The sequence below is a fragment of the Amblyomma maculatum genome, chromosome 9 (assembly GCF_055883805.1).
Source record: "Amblyomma maculatum isolate TAMU_Amacu chromosome 9, ASM5588380v1, whole genome shotgun sequence".
Taxonomy (NCBI): Eukaryota; Metazoa; Arthropoda; class Arachnida; order Ixodida; family Ixodidae; genus Amblyomma; species Amblyomma maculatum.
The window spans coordinates 100337711-100352370 of NC_139352.1; the positions used below are offsets into that span (position 1 = coordinate 100337711).

The 14660-nt window shown below is 47.4% G+C and overlaps 1 pseudogene; it reads left to right on the top strand.

The window, feature by feature from the left end:
• Window positions 1-351: 351 nt before the first annotated feature.
• LOC146180036 (uncharacterized) lies at window positions 352-1355 on the top strand (annotated as a pseudogene).
• The last annotated feature ends 13305 nt before the right edge of the window (window positions 1356-14660 follow it).

Below are 14660 nucleotides of genomic sequence, written 5' to 3' on the forward strand. Positions count from 1 at the left end.
CCCTCGCATGTGCTGGCTCCTGCTTCGGGTTATATGTGTCCTTCTGTCTGGAAATTTCTTCGTTCCCTACTTCTTCCTTCTTTCCCAACTTCTTAGCAGCTACTTCTGAATAGCTCTGTCGGTCTGGCCCCGCCTGACCTACTCTGCCTTCCCCGACCATGCCAGTGCTGGTCCCAGCCACGTGGCCCGCACTGGAATGTCCGTCATTGTTGCTTCCAAGGACAGCGTCGGCCATGTTTTCGAACAAACTAACACAAAGTAGAAAGAATAAACACCAAAAACCTAGCTGCCGCTAGGACAAGGAGCTAAAATCTATTCTTTAGCCTGCACGTAACCTAACATATCACTGCCATGGCGCTGGCCGAAAACGTGCGTCTGCCTTACACGCGTACTCATTTCACTCGTGTACAATTAGCAGCCTTGTTCAATCATTCGCGTATGGCACTGGCCGAAAAATATGCGGTGCGCTCTCGTGAAATTAGGAACGAATGCCGAAAGATACATATGTAGCTGTTGCATAACATCACAGTGGTACAATATCATGCGGCGCATCGACCATGCACTTAACAGTTGTTAGCTCGGCGGATCACTGGGTTTCAAGGCATCAAGCAAAACCATAAAACCAGAACTCGAAATGTTGGTGTCTCTACTCCTTTAATAAGTGGATTTCAGATGTACGAAACGTTTGTACGTTTCTGCAGGTTTGCGCCGATCATTTCGACGCTTCATGCATCGAGACGACGACATCGTAAACGGATCCAAGAACAAGAAATGTTCTTACAGTATGATTGCTAGTACCGCGGTAGCGCCGTGGATCGGTGCCATTTCCCAACTGCCCTTCGTACCTTTCTGCACCAGACAACAGCGAGAGAGAAGCACCTGATGCTAAGAGGAGTCGCCTAGAAGCTTTCCAACTCCCCCGTGCTGTCAAAGGATCACTGGCGTCATATGAAGCGGAGCAGAAGAAAGACCAATTTTCGTCACTCGAAGAACTAAAGTCACGCCTGCAAATGGCCTCAGTGTGAGTGCAGTAAACTGTGATTCATAAAGAAAAGCGCACGATGTTTTTTAACATCACCAGCGATCGTGGGCCTTGGTTGAAAGCGTCGTTGACGGTGTTCGAAAACCTCCAAGTCTCAGCCTACTACCGAGGATCTGCGATCAAGAGTCTTGGTAGCGCTGTTGTACCAGACTGGGTTTGCAAAGTGAGCTCCTTGTTGGAAATTTTGAACAACCTGCGCATGCTGTCTGGCGAGCGTTGTAGTTCTCGCCGCCTGTCGCTTGCAGTAAATTCCCTTCTAGACAAATTGGAAGCAAGCACTAATGAAAACAAGAAAGGGGCTGTGAAATTTTAAAGGAACAGCTAAGACTGCTCTCTGCAAAGCGTATTAAATACAGCACACAGGTAATATTGTTTGCATGCATTCTCCACACAATATCGCCGCATGCCTACAAGTATTTGAGAAGAACAAGTACACTTGCCTTGCCCCATCCGAGCACTATTATGAAAGTGTGCTCATCTGTACAAATGTGCCCAGAACTTGATTCTTGTGATGCAACTTTTCTTCTGTATATTTGCCCGAGATTGAAACATCTGCAGCCACATAAAAAGACAGTGACGTTGATGCTTGACGAAATTCATATCAAACCTTGTTTCTATTATAAGGGGGCAGCATCACATGCTGCCTCCTTATAATAGAAACGCGCGGTAACTGTCTCACTTGATTTCTGTGGACACCGCAACCGCGCCGTAAGGGAAGGGAGGAAGATGGGAGTGAAAGTGGAAAGGGAGAAAGAGGAGCCGTAGTGGAGGGCTACGGAGTAATTTCGACCACCTGGGGATCTTTAACGTGCGCTGACATCGCACAGCACACGACGCCTCTTCGTTTCGCCTCCATCGAAACGCAGCCGCCGAGGTCGGGTTCGAACCCGGGTACTCCGGCGCAGTAGTCGGGCGTCTTACCACTGCACAGAACACCGTCGCCGCCATGCAGAAAGAGGAGGGGAGGGTCCCCCCCCCCCCCCTGTTCCTGTGTGGCGGATAGGGTGCTCTTCAGTTGCCGACGGGCCGGTTATTTCACGTAGGCCCCGGCACGTCGACGAATACGTGACCGCCTTCCCACGGCTAGACCTGGTTCTTGGCGCTGCGGAAGCGAGGGTATCATATTGTTTGCGTCGGCATCGGCGGCGTTGTCCCTGAAACCAACTCCGCAGCTGGGGTTGACTCACTATCGGCGTCAGCAGCATCAGTCAGTCGCTGCTATCTCTTCCCTCCTCCCTTTATTGCGTTGTCCGCTTGCTGCGCGCGCTTCTGCCCCCATCGTTTGCCGCTGGGTGTACACGCCGCCCCCCTCCCCCCTCTTCCTGCGAGTCTCCGGTTGTCAAAGCGCCGGCTCGAACTTAATTCCTTTCTTCGCTCCTCCTCCAATGCAACCCCTGTGCGGTGGCAATCAGAGAGCCAGATCGGTGGCGGCGGGTTTGCCTCAATCTATCGAAAAGGTGAAACAGCTTATTTGCTGAGCTCAAATTTCGCATTAGGAAGTAACGTAATCGTCGGTAATTTTTTTAGCAGTATAGATAAGCGTTCAGATTATTGTTAAAGCAGTAATGAAGCGGTAATTTGTTCTAGACTGCATCTTTGTCCAGTTATTGCATTTGTGAGTGCTTGCAGCAAGCACCAAGAAATAGGCATACCCAATAATTATTTCTTCCCGCTTGGAGAAAAAAGGCTAGCTATGAAGGCTGCAGAAATATGGACTGTAATCCCTTCATACTTTTTATGCCAGTATGCTAATCATCTCATGTATTTTTAAAGATTTGAGGCAAATTCTGTATGCCAGCACAGGATGACACCTTGATTGCCATTGAGGGAGCAATTACTCACCGACGTCCACCCAAGCGCAGGCATACGGCCAGAAAGGAAAGCTATACAGCAAGAAAAATTCGTCCTGAATGAGTAATTCCTCCCTTACTACAGAGAAAGTGGTACAGCCTTATAATTCCGATCTTTCAGTGGTAGTGTCCCGGAACTTCTTCCCCCTCACTGGTTGCGTTCCAGCGAGCTAAACGGTGATTCTGGAACAGAAATGTCTCTGAACGCAACCTAAATGTAACACATACCCACTGAAGGCGGGAAATAATTAACGGAATAATTACGGAAATTAATGGTATGAGCGTTGTCATACCACACCAGTTGATGTTGCCTCCCGGCTCTTACAAGGCTGGTTTACGGCTATTTACATGGCCTTCCGCACACTCTACAAATGGCCGGTCAGACGTCCCCCAGGCGGCAGTGCCAGCGATGGGACTACCTTTCACATTTGAAGAGCCATCCTCAGCTATCGCGGAATTCAACAGACGGACGTCTCCGGGTCATGATGGAGTGACCTATGACGAAATCCTAAAGCTAGCTCGCAATTCCTGCCTTCAACTTCTGAAATATTAAAATTCTTCCTGGATGTCTGGGGAGGTCCCCACGGAACGAAATTTGGCGAAAATTGTGCCTGTTTTGAAACCTTCTAAACAGCCAACAAGTTACGCATCCTTCCGACCCATCGCCAGAGGTGGGCAACCTCATGAGATTTCGGCCTCATGAGGTCAACCTCAGCCTCAAAATGACCTCAACCTCACGGAGTGAGGTGAGGTTGAGGTGAGGTCGGCCGCACCTGAAATATTTTTGAGTGAGGTCAGCAAATGAGAACTCAACCTCATGCGTGAGTTTGAGGTTGAGTGAGGTCGTAAATTAGTGAGGTCGGCTTGTGAGGTCGAAATTATTGTTTCCCACAGCGATAAAGTAGCGGCAAAACACCTTTCATAATGCCTGTCATGTACACTCTTTTGGCTACCAACGCGACGTTACGAACGGTCTGTGCGCTTGCGTTCGACACGAAAAAAAAAAGGAACGCGGGGGGGGGGGGGGGGACGGGGGGGGTGTAAAGTGCAGCGTGGCAAACGAGTGGGGTCGGACGACGGCTGCAGACTCAAAAGCCTGTGAAACAAGATCCCGCCACCATTCCGAGCGAGTTTGGGAAGTAAGAAAGTCTGCGCAAACTCGAAGGGTTTTCAGACCTACGCGGGTGTGTCGACTTCTAGGGGAAAAAAGAAAAAAAAACTAGAATAGTAGAAAAGAGGGAAGCGCAAGATCCAGCAACCAAGGAATTGCTTGGGGAGGATGGCACGAGAGAGGAGGTTTCAGAGAGGCATATGGAAAGAACAAGGATGGAGAAGAGACAAGAGATAAATGGCTTGACGAGAAGTCACCCCACGAAGACAGTATTTTAGTAAATAAAATCTGCTCTTGCTGTTGTATATGGGACGAGTTAAAACGAAAGAAAGCAATAGGATGGTAGATCGTAGTTGCATCAGTGCAATTCACTCTTTTATTATTATTATTATTATTATTATTATTATTATTATTATTATTATTATTATTATTACTATTATTATTATTATTATTATTATTATTATTATTATTATTATTATTATTATTATTATTATTATTATTATTATTATTATTATTATTATTATTATTATTATTAGACATTAAACTAAACCTTACATAAAATGATGAATTTAATGTGCCCTTCTCGAAGAATCATTGAAGAACAGACAGGTGACTGACGACTGCTTGCAGTCATCCCTTTCTCATACCCTACGGGAGCTTGCGCCTTTTTCATTTACATGTTTGTTTATCAAGGGCCTCCCCTCCGTTTTACAGCTTGGAGCCAAACTGGCGGGCGCGCCTTTTGTTCGTAAGCTGGCTTCTGCTCGTTCGACTCCGCAGCCGGTGTCCGATCTCAACTAGCGGACAAAGCGCGGACCCGGGAACCCCTCGGTATTTCTTGGAAAGTAAGCTACCGGACATACGCGCCGCAGTCTGTGTTTTGGGGCTCCTTCTGGGAGTTTGTGAGTTTTAGGTATTTTTAAGTGCGTTTCTGTCAACGGGGCCGAGAGTTACAAGGACAGTGGCAGTGTGGGCGAGAGAGCGAAATGTGTGCGCGGTGCTCGAGCGTATGAATGCGCGAGTGAATATGTGTGTCTCCTCTTCTCTTTAGTTTTTCATTACACTTGCACCACCCCTATTTTTCCTCACTTCTTATTTCCGTTTTGTGTTGTCACTTACCAGTGCCCCCTCTCGCGTTTGTGCACCCGTTTACTCACAACCGGCCGCTTTTCTGCGGTACGGCCAATCGTCACCCCCTTCCCCTAAGAAAAAAAATCAGAAGAGACAACTCTCACATTCTTCCTCTCGCAACATTGTTTTTTTTTTTTTTTTTTGCTTCTATGGCATTTGGTTGTGCATTACCTCCGACCAGCGTATTCCTGTTAGTCTAAAAAAATATAAAGACAGACCCTTCTCGCTTCTCGGAACGCCGCGGCGGCTGCGGTGACTTCTGTCGCTTGTCGACCATGCAGCCATCTCATCGTTTCGCAGGAGGGACACGCTAGTCAGTGTTCAAACTCTGCTCTTCCTCCATGTAGACGCGTTGCCACCCTGCTCATCACCCGCTGGTCTTCCTCTCTTGACGGATATTATGCAGTCGAAGAAAAACGAAACAACTCCCGTACTATGTTCGCGCGTCATTCTTCCAGTGGGCATGGTTCTCTCGTGGCGACTAGAAGCTGATGTCTCAGCCCCACGTTCTCGTAGACACCAATCGTTCCTGGAACGTCTGCTTGGAAGTCGCCCCCAAACTGCGTCCGTGAGCCGCCCGAAACGGCAAAAAAAAGGCAGCATCTAAACAACATGCTATGTTCTTCGCCATTTAGCGTGGCCGTCTTTTTCAAGCGAAGACACGCAGCCATGGCCGTGGTCGACGACTTGCTGTAATTTATGACGGAAGTTTCCGCCCTTTCCAGCTGAGGTTTGCCATTTGAGGTCTATCGCATTGTTGCGTTCGGCGGCGTCGAAGGGGCATGACATGGTTGCGGTTATGGCAGGTGTGGTTATGGCAGATATAGCGAAAAAATCTAAATATGCCGATAATGATGTGTGCGCGCGCAGTTGTCGAATTACAAAGACATCGAAGACCATTTCCGTTACAATAGCCACGCAAAAGAAACGAAAAGCACTGTAAACTTGGAATGCATTCACTGCGACAAGCCGTGCGGACAAGGGAACCAGCAGTTGAGCTTCTCTCGGCATCTCAAGGTAATGTGCGAATTATCTCTAATCCAACGTATTATTTCTTTAATTTACATCAATGATAAAAGGACTGTTTTGGGGCTGCACATTTACCGCTAGTTATTATAAGTAGAAGGGAGGGCAAGTTTTCCAATAATTTGTCACAGCGTTTGTTCCATACAGCCCAACCCACTCGTCAGGATTACCGAAAGTAGCGCAATGTCAAAAGTCAAGCACGCTCTACCTTTTCGCAACTAAGTGTCTCTGCATATGGCAACATTTTGTTCTGTCCGCCTCTTGTGATAATTCCCACGTCAGAAGTCAATTTGATAAAAGAATGTTATGGTACTACAAATTCCATATTTACGTAAGTGGTCTATCTATGTTTTTTTTTTGTAACAGAGATGTAGCACTGAAGAAACATTAGATTGCTTGTGATTTTGTCGTCAGATTCGATTTCAAATCGCAGGAAAATGTCTTCATCAAGAAATTATTACTTGCTTGTCATAGAGGAAACACTATTTGACGGTCACAGATATGTGCGGCGTTTCACTTCTTCAGGCCTTCAGGGTTCGCATCGAGCAGCGCCAAGGACACACAAGCATTATAGCGGGAATAAGGTCAAAGGTCACCATATCAAAACAAATTATAAAAATAAAATTTGAAGAGTTGAAACTGACCAATTGTACTGCCGTTATTAGGTTAGCCTGCTAATAATCAGTAGCTCTGCTGGCAAATGTTCCAATTTTTTTACTTTACAAGTAAGCCTCATCATATTCAATGTTGTTTAAAATTTATGTCGTAATTCTGGCGTGTCATCACACAGGACTTGTGCCATGACGTTTTATAGTTAGTGTTCTCAAGTGAGAAAGCTTTTCTATCTTTTTTTTTTACTTTTCAGGTCGAGCAACTGACCTCAAACTTACAGTTTGAGTTTGAGGTGAGGTTGAGTAAGGTCGGTGGTTGCATCAGAAAAATTGAGGTGAGGTCACCTGGTCAAACCTCAACCTTAAAGCGTGAGGTTGAGGTTGAGTGAGGTCAGGAAATTTTTATTGAGGTTGAGGTGAGGTTGCACTTTTTGAGGTCAAATGCCCACCTCTGCCCATCGCCCTACTGAGCTGCGTAGGTAAGCTTATGGAGCGAATGATCTGCAAACGCGTCACCTGGTTCCTCGAGAGCCGAAAGGAATTTTCTCAAGAACTGAACGGGTTTCGCCAAAATAGGTCTGCGACTGATAAAGTTATAGCACTTGTCTCATCACACATCGAGGTTGCTTTTGACTGCGTTTCATAATGCTATTCTCACAGCCTTGGCCAGTCTTGTCCTGGGTGGAAAGCTTTACAACTGGATTGGGCACTATTTACAAGAGCGGCAAATATTTATGACCACCCGCATGGTCCAACTCTCTTTCACGCTGTGATGAGGGGCGTACCTCAGGCAGCTGTGCTGAGCCCTCGCCTGTTTAATATTGTCCTTATACATATAACAAGAAACCTTCCACGAGGAGTACGCATAACAGTTTTTGCTGATGATATCTGCATCTGTAGTGCATCACGTTCCCGTTATACTACGCAGCGAAGAATTCAGAGAGCGTTACTGCACATCTCAATGTACCTGGCCTCCCGTGGTCTTCGTCGCTCATCAGAAAAGATTCGGGTTATGGCTTTCACAAGAAAAAGAATGACTCAATACCCACTCCTTCTGGGTGGACGGCCTCTATCGTATGTACGATCACTACGATTCCTAGGTGTTATGATTGACAGTAATCTCTCTTGGGCACCTCAGATTAAAAACCTCCGCGAGAGAATTACTAAAGTATTACAGGTTTTCAGATACATGGCGGGAACACGATGGGGCAGCAACTGCCGGTCGATGGTTCTGCTTGAAAAGGTCTACGTTGAAGGAGTGAGTGAGTGAACTTTAGTAACTGCTTGGGGATCTTTTTCTTCGCCTCTTCAACCGAGGCTGACGAGCGGTTGGCGCCCCCAGTCCAGGGCACCACTGGCTTTCGCCAGTTTGCGAGCTCTTGTGACCAGGTAGAGCTGAGCCTCCGGGTCAGAGTTGGCCAGCAAAGCCTCCCACTGTCTTTCATTTGGGTTTTCAATTTTTTGTAGTTGATGTGAGCTGCATTCCCATGTTATGTGGTACATGGAAGGGGTCTTCCCGCACCACGGGCACTCGTCTCTGAATGTCGTGAGATGCATCATGTGTAATATGTGTAAATTAATGAAGATGCCCGTCTGTAGCCGCCTCAGATCTATGGCCTCCTCGTTGCTGAGCTTTTTATGCGGCTCCGGATATACTTTCCGCAAGCCTTTGTAGTGTTGTAGCATTGTGGTGTAGTCAGGGTCAAGTGGAATCAGGTCCTGTTTCGCGAGACTGTTGGGCGCACGATAGGTTGCATGTCCTCGGGCTACCCTGTCTGCGTACAAATTCCCCGTGATCCCTGCATGCCCTGGAATCCACACTAGTGTTTGAGTGTATTGTTTTGTTGGCTCGCTTGTGGAAGTAAAGATTTGGTGCGCTACCTTAGATAATTTACCCCGTTGAAAATTTCTGCACGCGGATTGAGAGTCCGACAGTATCGTCAGACTCTGTCCCGTAATTCTCTTCCTTGGCCGAAGGAGCGTTGCGCTACTATTTAACTGTGCTTCAAAGATTATCTCCAACAAGCCTGAAGTTGAAGCCGTGCGGAACAAGTGCTTGCGGATATGCCTTGGCATCCCAAAGGGATCCTCTGCAACACAAACATTGCAGAAGCAGGAGAAGCAGGATGTCTTCCACTAGATATAATTGCCGCCCAAGAAACTATGCGAACCAACTACAACATGTGCTTCAAGGGAAGAAGCACTTCTTGAACCGTGTCCACATAACTCACTGCAACTCTGGCTTTGGTCAAGCTGTACAGTCTCTGCCCCTCCCTACAATTACTAAGCCACGAAATCAACTACCACTTATCTTTCCCCCATGGACACTATCGTCTCTAAAGGTGAATATGTCTATTGCTGGCATGAATGCGAAGAGCCGCATGCCACAGGCAGCACATCTGCAAGCCGCTCTATCCTACTTAGCCAAGGAAAATACACAGTACACCCACATATTCACCGATGGTTCAACTATTCTAGAAATCTCTTCCTGTGGCCTTTATGTGCCCCCAACAAACAATGTCCTGTCTTACCGGCAGGAGGGGAAGACGTCATCTACGACAGCTGACCTCGATGGCTGTTTCCTATATCTTGCACCAGACCACCGGAAGATGACCTATCTTCTAGGATTCCAGAGCATCTCTGCAAATCTTGTATAACCTGCTGAAGAAAACCAGGCATCAGCCTGTTTCGCTTGACATCGGGTATCTGCGTCATTTGGGTATTGCCGTAGGCCACTGCATAACATTTCAGTGGATGCCAGCACACTGTAGCACAAAGCCAATTAAAAAGCCAATGAAGCGGCCCGTAAAGGCCACCAACATAAGATACATTCGGACCTTCCAAAAATCTGATGCATCCCAACTGTCTAAAATATTTGCTGCCGAAGCAAATTATCGACTTTGAAGCTTGCCCACAAATCGCTATCAATTTCTTTACTCGACTGACCCACATCTAAGATCAATACTCCCTGCGAACTTTCCTCGCCAACTAGAAACTCTTTACCACCGCTTTCTCTTGAACTGTTTGCTTGCGATGCCGTTTTGGTCAAATGAACAGTCCGCATTGTGACAACTGTGGTTCGGTTGAAACTGTGCAACATATCCTGCTTGAGTGTCCTGCGTACGCTAATGAGCGTCCGTACTACGAACATATCATGGAAAAGCTCTCCCTAGTGCCTTTCACAATGGGCATTGTTTTCACTTCACTTCAGTCGTTCAGTCATGCCCGACTCTTCGTGACCCTATCGACCATATCACGCCACGCTTTCCGGTCTCTCACTATCTTCCTAACATCACATAGCTTCATCTGCAATGCCTCGAGAATGCCATCTAACCATCGCGTTCGCTGCCTACCCCTTCTCCGGCGACCCTCAACCTTTCCCAACATCAAATCTTTCTCCAGTGACTCCTCTCTTCTCATCAGATGACCAAAGTAGCTGAGCTTTAACTTTAGAATTTGACCCTCCAATGAGCAGTCAGGGTTTATGGTCGACAATATCGACTGATTTGATCTTCTGGCAATCCAAGGAACTCTTAAGAGTCTTCGCCAGCACCACAATTCAAACGCGTCAATTCTTCGGCGGTCAGCCTTTTTCACAGTCCAACTCTCGCATCCATACATCACAACCGGAAATACCATAGCACGAGTTATACGGATCTTGGTTGGCAGTCTAATGTCTCTGCTCTTTACTAGGCGGTCAAGGCTAGCCATGGCTCTCTTTCCCAGAAGCAGGCGTCTCCTAATTTCATGGCTGCAGTCTCCTTCCGGGGTAATCTTGGAGCCCAAGAAGAGAAAATCTGTCACAGCTTCCATTTCTTGTCCCTTGATGCTCCAGGACTTGATAGGAGAAGACGCCATGATCTTCGTCTTTTTAATGTTCAGTTTAAGCCCAAACTTCTCACTCTCTTCTTGTACGCGCATCAGAAGTCTATTGAGTTCCACTTCACTTTCTGCCATTAAAGTGGTACCATCCGCATATCTAAGGTTGTTGATACGTTTTCCAGCAATCTTAACTCCAGCTGAAGACTCGTCCAGACCTGTCTTCCTCATGATGCACTCAGCATATCGGTTAAGTAGGCAGGGACATTGTTTTAGATCCCTTAGATAGCCCTAGGCAACAGAGACTCGCAATGAACTTTTTATTTACGTGTTTAAAAGAAATTGTACTTTTAGACAAACTCTAAGTTCACTTTGAATGTTAGCCTCAGGCATTTTTCACGATGTGAACTCTATAAGGACATTTATCGGACTATTGATTCCATCATTTCATTTTATACCATTATTCTCTGATGCCCCTTACAACGCATTTAATGGCCGCATTTTATCTCCCCCTTCATTTCTTTTAGTCTCCTCACGATTCTTTTTGCATTTTTTCCTTCCCAATTTCCCTTTCTACACAGAGTAGCATGTCAGTGAAATTTAAATGGCGACTAAAATCTCTTTTTCATTAAAGGGTCTCTCTTATAATCATAAGCATCACATAATGCACCCTAAAAGGCTTAAAGGGAGCATACTCCCATTAAATAGACGATATAATTTTGTGAATTGTAAAAAAAAGGAGTGCACAAAAATGAAATTCAATTATTTTACAGGAAAAGAAAGGCGTAACTTACACAGAAACCAACTCGCACCTAAAGTTGTTAATTACTCCGTAGCCCTCCACTACGGCTCCTCTTTCTCTCTATCTACTTTCACTCCCACCTTCCTCCCTTCCCATACGGTGCGGTATAGGTGTCCACAGAAACAAGTGTGACAGATACTGCGCATTTCCCTTCCTGTGAACCAATTAAAAAAGAGCTGTTATTCTGACTCACTATCTGTCGCCCATTTCCCCGTGGACATCTGAACCGAATTTCGACCACCTGGGGATCTTTAACGTGCGATGTCAGCGCACGTTAAAGATCCCCAGGTGGTCGAAATTACTCCGTAGCCCTCCACTACGGCTCCTCTTTCTCCCTTTCCACTTTCACTCCCATCTTCCTCCCTTCCCTTGCGGCGCGGTTGCGGTGTCCACAGAAAACCAATTGAGACAGTTACCGCGCCTTTCCCTTCCTATAAATAAATCAATTTGATTTGATTGATTTATAGGAAGGGAAAGAACCGAGCCGTAAGGGAAGGAGGGAAGGTGAGAGCGAAATGGAAAAGAGGGAATGCGGATCAGTATGGAGGGCCGCGGAATAATTTCGACCACTTTGGATATTGAACGTGCGCTGACATTGCACAGAGCACGGACGACTCCTCATTTATGCTCCATCGAAAAACAGCCGCCGGAGGTCATATTCGAACTCCGGTATTCCGTAACAATAGTTGAGCGTCTTAACCACTTTGCCACCGCGGCGGGGCAATAAATTAAATCCGTGATTCTCCACCATAACAAATGTGAAAATTCAGGAAGGCACACACAAGCATCGACAACTAGGCGGTTTTTCCAGGGCGGCATAGATTTCCCGCACCAAAGCGCACTGCATGCTCTCGGAACAAAGCCCGACAATCGTGAAGGTTCAGCATGATGGCCCATCCTTCGGCTTTTCCATAAACTAAATAGCCAAACAACATAAACAAATCATAAGGCACATCACAGTTCTTCCGTACGGACAAAAAACGAATACTATATGGCATGATTTAAATGTCCTTCTTTAGTGTACGCTGCAATATGTCCCAGAAAAACACAGCATCACGGCATTGAACAAAGCAGTAGTCAATGTCCCTGGCGTATTGCGCAGGCGGCAATTCACCGGCCATTGCTCTAAACATCCTGAAGCCATGCCTTAACAGGGAGCGTTGATGTGTGCAGTTTAAGAAATTTTTTGCTGCACGCTGCACGCTGAATGATGATGATGATGAAAAGGTTTATTGAAAGCCACAATTGGCTTCGATTAAGGGAAGGCTGATCGGGTCCCTAGTCCAGGACACCGTTGGTAAAAGCCGCTGCCCGTGCTCTTTCGACGAGCGCTCGTTGTCCCTTGAGGTGCGAGCTGGACAGGGCCGCCTCCCAGCCTTCCTACGTTGGCTGATTTATTATGTCAATACTGGTATCTTGTTGATAAGCGCATACCATATGGCATAAGTTTGCCTTCTTGCCACAAAACTTGCACTGCGCCGAAAAGGAATCGGGCTCATTGGCGCGAAATGTTGCTGGATAATTAAATGACACTGAATGCATATGCGTTTAACACGCTTTAAAACGCTAGTGACGCACTGAGAACTTGCTGTACAAAGCGAAAAGTCAGAAAGAGGCGCCGTGACGGTGCAAATGTCGCGGCGAAGGGCATCGCTAATGACGGACACGGGAATGCCCAAATCCATCAGCGCGCGAACAGAAACGAATTCAACGAATACTTCAACCACATTTGCGGGAAGAAACGAGGGATTTAACGACCTATAAGCACGCAGTTCTTGCCTCCTGAACTGTGGCATTGAGTTTTCCCCTTGAGGAGAACCCTGTCGCCAGAGCAACGGTGAAACGGAACATCCGCGAAGCGAAGGCGAGCGTCGTGTGGTGTATATAGCAAGAGATGGAGACGATCTCGAATGGACAATGGGCATGGGTGGCTCGAGATTGCACTGGTACGGGCGCGCGTCATTCCCAGGATGATGCGGACGCTGATAGCAAAGACGGGCGACGTGGCCCAGAAGCCCGCAGACGTAGCAAATGGAACGATTGTCAACGGTTCGACACAAGTTCGTAATGCGTCTTCGGCGTCGAGGAACCGGAGGGGACTGTGACGTTATGGAGGGAATTCGCTGGTAAGGCGGAATGGGAAGCGGCCCCCGCGTCCTAACTAAGTGGTACTTGCACAAGAGGAGAGAGAGAAAGAAAAAACATTTATTGCACTAAAAATTTCTGGTTTTAGCGGCGGGCCAATGTCTTCATATCTTCGGCCTCTTCACAAGGTCGGCGCCCCTATTCCAGGCGACCGCTGAGTCTTGCTGCTTCGCAGGCGTGCCGCACCAGTGCCCTGTTTCGGCTGTTTCGTTCGCATTCCCATGTGATGTGGTATAGTGTGGGGGTTGCCCCGCACCACGGACATGTGTTCCTGTATTGTGTAGGGAACATCTTGTGTAGTATGTATAGATTGTGGAAAGTCCCTGCTTGCAGTCTCCGCCAGCAGACCGCCTCGTGCTGTGTTGATGATGAGTGGGGTGGTGGGTATTTGAATCTCCGCCCTCTGTGGCAGTTTAGTATTTCTGTATACGTTGGTTCCACCGTTATGGGTCCTCCAGGGCTTCTGACTGCCCTGCTCGGTTCGTGATCTCGCGAACTAGGCTGTCTACCCTCGAGTTACCCTCTATCCCGGTGTGTGCCGGTATTCAGAAAATCCTGTGTCTTAAGGTCTTATTTGGAAGCCTTGCTTCGAGGAGGATGCTCAGCGCTTCCTTGCTTATTTTGGCCCGTGTGTAGTTCCTGCATGCTGCTTTGGAGTCTGTTAGGATTATCAGAGACTTGTTCCGACGGTAACCTTCGGCCACCGCTAGAGCTACGGCAGCCTCCTCCCCCTCCGTTACCGTACAGTTTCTTAACGTCGCACTGCTTATTGGTTACCCCATGTGGTCTACCACTGCTGCCGCGACTCTGAACTTTCTGGTCCTGCGGTCCCATGGGTATAGGGCCGCGTCTGTGTATACTGTATTTTCCATTGTGGCTAGGCTCCGCTGCACATAGTCTGCGCTGGCCTGCCTTCTAGCGGCGTGGAGGTTGGGATCCATGTTTCTCGGCAGGGGGCTGACATCCAGTGTTTGACGGACCTCGTCTGGAATTGTGGCTGTTCTATCTACGATCCCTTCTACGTCGTGTCCTAATCTCTCTAGGAGCTTGCGGCCGGTGACTGTCTGTTGGAGTCTGACTATTTGCGCACTTAGCTGGGCCTCCGTTAGTTCTTCGAATGTGT